This window comes from Thamnophis sirtalis, unplaced genomic scaffold, assembly GCF_051295495.1.
Source record: "Thamnophis sirtalis isolate CommonGarterSnake01/CBP01778 unplaced genomic scaffold, rThaSir2_p1.2 scaffold_10, whole genome shotgun sequence".
Classification (NCBI taxonomy): Eukaryota; Metazoa; Chordata; class Lepidosauria; order Squamata; family Natricidae; genus Thamnophis; species Thamnophis sirtalis.
This window is the reverse complement of record NW_028261390.1, coordinates 38,220,690-38,227,592: the sequence shown is the minus strand read 5'-3', so window position 1 is coordinate 38,227,592 and position 6,903 is coordinate 38,220,690.

Sequence of the window (6,903 nt, the reverse complement as noted above, 5' to 3'; positions counted from 1 at the left end):
TATTGTTATTGTTTCATGGCACTCTACACCTGTTTCCTGAGGCAGTATCTCAGGCTGCCTAACAAAAGGACCAGCCTTTTCCACATTGATTTGTAAAGTCAGCTATGTAAGATGTTACATTACAAACAAAGGTTTGCAGCATCCAAAGTTTTGCAGTTCATCGGAAAATAGCTAAGACTTTCCAATGTTTTCTTACAATTCATACTTGAATTGCAGAATGGAAATAGAATTAGCATGTGACTCCTTGGGTTAATAAGAAATTTTGGATAATGTGTAACAGACATATTAGCAGACATTCCATGAGGGCCAATGATAAAACAGGCATCACACTATTGCAATACACTTTTGCAGTAGGTTTTTTTGCAGCGACAAAGGTACATTATACCATTTTAGTTTGCACTTATCCCACATATAGGTAAATGAAAAGGGGTAGCAGTGGTATTGTAATAATACAACATTAATTTCAACATTTTGATGAAAATATCAGATCCTGCAGGCTTCTTTGATGAATACAAATGCAAGGAGTGTTCAAAAGATAGCTATTACAATGTACTGTGCAAAACTAAATCAGCTTGTATCTTAGGGCCGTAAATCAGAGAAGATTACTGGTATCTCCCAGAAAATCCTAACTATATTGTTAGTTGTTTTTAGCCTATAATCTTGCATTTCCCTGAATTTAGAGCCAATTCACAATAGAGACTGATTGAATGTGATCATTTAAAACTTGTTGACAAATAAACACTGAAAAGGAATGCATATAGCATTACTTTGGCAAACTGCATTGTGGGATTAGCATTCCTTTAAATTTAAGTTCTAGGCATTCATTACCTCAGTACTTGCCAAAACAGAGGGTTTTTTTTGTTGTCAAAAGAATGTTTCCATTAAAACCCCACATTTAAAATTCTAATAAGATGCTGGATCTCATTCAACACACCAAAAAATTGTATCGTTCTAGTTTAATTTGAACACAATTATTGAAATGGCCCATTTTATTGTGATGTCCGTTCCAATTAATGAAAAGCATCCATTTAACATTATAAGACAGAAAGGCTTAAGTTAGTGCCATTCCAAATCCTCTAAAATGTAGTTACTGAGTATGCATTTAAATGTTTCTTTGTTCCTATTTAAATAGCATCTCACCTGCAGTAATATTATCCCAATGGCAATCTGGGAATCTGTTATTAAATGTCCCATATAATTGAATATTTAGAGAGCTGTATTTGGCATATTGAAGCCACATGGCAGTGTAGTTTCTTCCATTGCCTCTTCATGAAGAAGTGTAATATCAACATATTTAAGCATGTATACTAAAGAGTCCCTGCTATTTGCTTGGAAATACAAAGTGAAGATTGTCCTTTTTTAAAGATAGCTGCTAGTTTTGGGGGGAATAGGGTTATTTTTCTATAGTCTGAGGATAGATTGTCTGAGCATATCTATGCATGTTTCTATCTGCATTACCTACATATTATCTATATGTCTATCAATCTAAGAGATATTTTAGATGCTTTTAAATGCTTATCTGGTTATGTATCCGCATTGGAGGATAAAGTGGAAGATGTTAGTGATTCCAATATTAATCTGGTAACTAAAATGGATGCGGTTCAAGGCAAGGTTAATGATGCAGAAAATGAAATTTCCAAGGAGTTGGAAAAGACCCCTTGCAGGGTAGGGCTGAAGAATTTGTTCAGTATCTGCAGGATAAAATCGCTCAGATCCGGATGGGCCTGGACTCTGACTGGGTAGATTCGGGCGAGTCGATGGGGATGAATCTTGTGGAGACCATCTGGGATGAGTTTGATCCTGTGACCCCCGAGGGCATGGACAGGATTATGGGGAGACTCAGTGCTGCTACTTGTGTGCTGGACCCGTGTCCCTCTTGGTTAGTCTCGGCTTCCCGGGAGGTGACTCGAGGTTGGCTCCAGGCGATTACCAACCCTTCTTTGAGAGAGGGGTTTTTTCCCACTGCCTTGAAGGAGGTGGTGGTGAGGCTCCTCCTTAAGAAGCATTCCCTAGACCCAGCTTCTTTAGCCAACTATCATCTGGTCTCCAACCTTTACTTTGTAGCGAAGGTTGTTGAGAATGCGGTAGCACGTCAGCTTCCCCAGTCCCTGGATGAAGCTGTCTACCTGGATCCGTTTCAGTCGGGTTTCAGGCCCGGATACAGCATGGAGACGGCATTGGTCGCATTGGTCGATGATCTCTGGTGGGCCCGGGGTAGGGGCTGTTCCTCTGTCCTGGTCCTATTAGACCTCTCAGCGGCTTTCGATACCATCAACCATGGTATCCTACTGCAATGACTGGAGGGGTTGGGAGTGGGAGGCACCATTTTATGGTGGTTTTCCTCCTACCTGTCAGATCGGTCGCAGTTTGTGTTGACTGGAGGGCAGGGATCGACCCCGAGGCGCGTCACTTGTGGGAGTTAAAGAAGCAACAAGCTCTGCAACAAACTCACGCAATGGCTAAAGAAGCCACAGATTTTAGCTCAGAAGCGGTGGGAAGAGCCAGGCCGAAAGCCAAACTACAAGATTTCCAGATGGCTCTTAAAAAGCTTCAGGGAGCTAAAGATGATAACTAAATTCTTAACTTGGAACGTCAATGGCTTAAATTCACCACAGAAAAGGAAGAAAATAAACCATTATTTGAAACAATTTAAGAATGATATAATTTGCCTGCAAGAAACACATATTAGAACAACTGACCAGAAATATTTGATGAACACAAGACTTGGACAACACTTTGTAGCCTCCACCTCAGAGAAGAAAAATGATATAGTTATATACCTAAGAAAGGACATGAAAGTTGAACTAATTGAAGCAGACTCCCAAGGAAGATATATTGCAATAGAACTTGTATTAGAAGGGGAAAAGATACTCATAATTTGAATATATGCTCCTAACCAACAACAAGACAATTTTTACAAAATGCTCCATACCAAGTTAATACAATGGGACTATAGATCTTGCATATTAATGGGTGACTGGAACGGAGTTTTGGATGCCAAGAAGGACAAGAAGGGTCTTCTGCAAATGCATCCAAATGCGAGCGAAACTACCTAAGTCTTTATTTGATATGATGGATGATATGGAGCTAAGAGATATCTGGCAAGAAAGAAATGCAAAAGAACAGGACTTTACGTTCTTTTCTGATAGACATCAATCTTTTTCCAGGATTGATTTCATATTAACAACAAATGATTTGCTTTCTAAGGTAAAGAAGACGAAGATATGTTCCAGAGCCTTAACAGATCACAACCTGGTTTGGATGGAATTGGAATTTGGGAAGGAATCTAGAAGGCGGCGGCGGTGAGACCCCTCCTGAAGAAGCCATCTTTGGATCCAGCCATCTTAAATAACTATCGTCCAGTCTCCAACCTCCCCTTCGTGGGGAAGGTTGTCGAGAAAGTGGTGGCCTCTCAGCTCCGGCGGTCCTTGGATGAAACCGATTATCTAGACTCCTTTCAGTCTGGATTCAGGCCTGGCTACAGCACGGAAACTGCTTTGGTCGCACTGACCGATGATCTCTGGAGAGCCAGGGATGGGGGTCATGCCTCCGTCCTAGTGCTCCTTGACCTCTCAGCGGCCTTTGATACCATCGACCATGGTATCCTTCTGCGACGATTGCGTGCGGTGGGGGTGGGAGGCACTGTCCTTCGGTGGTTCTCCTCTTACCTCTCGGAAAGGTCACAGTCGGTGTTGGTTGGAGGGCAGAGATCGACCCCTAGGCCCCTGAAGTATAGGGTGCCGCAGGGTTCGGTCCTGTCCCCCCTCCTGTTTAACATCTACATGAAGCCACTGGGTGAGATCATTCGACGGCACGGGATAAAATATCACCAGTATGCGGACGATACACAGTTGTATCTGTCCGCCCCATGCCAACTCAGTGAAGCGGTTGCCTGGAGGCTGTTAGGGTCTGGATGGGGGTTAACAAGCTTGCACTCAATCTGGACAAGACCGAGTGGCTGGTGTGTTTCCCTCCCAACAATTGGCCAAGTATTCCATCTCTCAGGCTGGGGGGTCAAACTGTACGCCCCTCAGACAGGGTTCACAATTTGGGAGTCCTCCTGGACCCACAGCTGACTTTAGAACACCATTTGTCATCTGTGACCAGGGGGGCATTTGCCCAGGTCCGCCTGGTGCACCAATTGTGTTCCTTCCTGAACTGGGAGGCCCTCGCAACAGTCACTCATGCCCTTGTGACCTCAAGACTGGACTACTGCAATGCGCTCTACATGGGGCAGCCCTTGAAGAGCATTTGGAGACTTCAGCTTTTCCAGAATGCAGCCGCACGAGCGATTATGGGTGCACCCCGGTACACCCATGTCACACCTATCCTCCGCGAGCTGCACTGGCTGCCTATTGGTCTTCAGATACGCTTCAAGTTGCTAGTTGTCACTTATAAAGCCCTTCATGGTATTGGACCTGGGTACTTGAGAGACCGCCTGCTGCCAATTGCCTCCAACAGACCTATTAGATCCCACAGACTAGGCCTCCTCCGAATTCCATTTACTGGCCAATGCCGATTGGCTACCACCCAGAGGAGGGCCTTCTCTGTGGCTGCTCCGGCCCTCTGGAATGAGCTCCCCATGGAGATTCGGACCCTCACCACCCTTCAGGCTTTCTGCAAAGCCCTTAAAACCTGGCTGTTCCGACAGGCCTGGGGCTGACGAGTTTCTGTCCCCGCTCGAATTGTGTGGTTGTTGATTGTTTTTAAATTGTTGTTGTTGTTTGTCTGTTGTTTTTCCTCCTGTTTGTATCCCCCCCCTTACTTTGGTTTGTGAGCTGCCCTGAGTCCCTCTGGGAATAGGGTGGCATAGAAATGCAATAAATCAAATCAAATCAAATCAGGCACAGATGGTTTGACAGCGGCTTATTATAAAAATTTACAATTAGAAATGGTAGAACACCTTAAGGAATTATTTAATAAAATCCAAGTGGAAGGAAAGGTACCTCCATCTTGGAGGACAGTTTTCATACCTTGATACCTAAAGAAGATCAATATCTTAGTCAACCAAAAAATTATAGACCTATATCACTACTCAATATAGATTATTAAATTTTTACTAAAATACTAGCGAATAGGTTAATGTTGGTTACTCAGCAACTGATTCATAATGATCATACAAGGTTTTATACAAGGGAGACAAATGAGAAGTAATGCAAGACAAATTGTTAATATACTGGAATATTTGGGAAAGAATAACCAAATCCCTGCAGTGCTTATATTTCTAGATGCTGAGAAAGCCTTTGATCGAGTGAATTGGCAATTTTTAATGAAAATAATGCAAAAGGTGCAAATTGGAGAGTATTTTATACAATCTATCAACGCAACATATCAGGAACAAACAGCACAAATTATAGTCAATGGATGTTTAACAGAACCATTTAAAATCGAGAAAGGTACAAGACAGGGTTGCCCCCTATCGCCATTATTGTTTATTAAAACCCCGGGATTATTGCTGAATAAAATACAGATTTACAGGGAATCAAGATCAGGCACCAAGAATATAGACTATGTGCATTTGTGGACGACTTGGTTATAACTTTAACCCAACCAAAGAAATCTACCAGGATGTGAATAATTAAAAAGGTTAAATATCTAGGAGTTTACATCTCAACCACAAACGGGAAACTATATAAGTATAATTATGAGCCACTATGACATAGTATACAGGCAGAGATAAAAAATTGGGAAAAATTAAAATTATCTTTGTTGGGAAGAATAGCAGCAGTGAAAATGAATGTCTTGCCTAAGTTTCTATTTCTTTTTCAAATGATACCAATACTTAAAAACAACGCAAATTTGCTTGAATGGCAGAAGGGTATTAACAAATTTGTTTGGGCAGGGAAAAAAACGAGAATAAAACTTAAAATAATGCAAGATGTACGTGAGAGAGGAGGCTTGAAAATGTCAAATTTAAACTATACTACTATTTAACTATACTACGAAGCAGTAGTTTTATCAATAATTAGAGACTGGATTAATTCAACAGAGGATAGGTTATTGAATATCGAGGGGCATGACTTGATATACGGTTGGCATGCTTATTTGATATATGACAAGAAGGTGGATAAGACATTCAAAAGTCATATATTAAGGAATGCTTTATTGCGTGTCTGGAAAAAATATCAACATAAACTAAATGACAAGATACCTATGTGGGCAATTCCCAGATATGCAATAGAGAACGTAAGTATAGTACAAAAACATGATATAACTACATATAGACAGCTGCTTACTATAGAAAGAGGTGTGTTTCAGTTAAAACCCTTGAATGTATTAAAAGAGGAGAAGGTAATCCAAACATGGTTTCAGTATGGACAGTTGCAGGCCAGATGGAAAAAAGATCAGAAAATTGGTATCATGCAAAATGAGGTCAATCTACTAAAACAAATCAGGGATCAAAGTCAAATGCATATAAAAAGGTTATATAATGTATTAATAGAAATGGACTCTGAAACAGAATTAGTTAAAGACTGTATGATAAAGTTGGCACAAAATTTTGAAGAACCAATAATGCTGGATACATGGGAAAAGATATGGGTAAGAAATGTAAAATTCACACAAGCCCAAAACCTGAGAGAGAACTTCTACAAGATGTTTTACAGATGGCATTTAGATCCTAAAAAATTGGCTTGCATGTACCTGAATTTACAACCTAAATATTGGAGATGTGATTGTGTTGATGCTACATATTACCATATATGGTGGATTTGTAAAAAGGTTAAAGCATTTTGGATAAAAATATGGTGGATTATGCAAAATATTTTTTAAAAGAGGATAAAGTTTACCCCTCAGTTATTCTTGTTAGGTATAACTACTGATTGTTCTGTTATAGAGACTAATCTGATTTTGAACCTAACAACGGCAGCGAGACTGTTGGTGGCGCAATACTGGAAGAAGGAA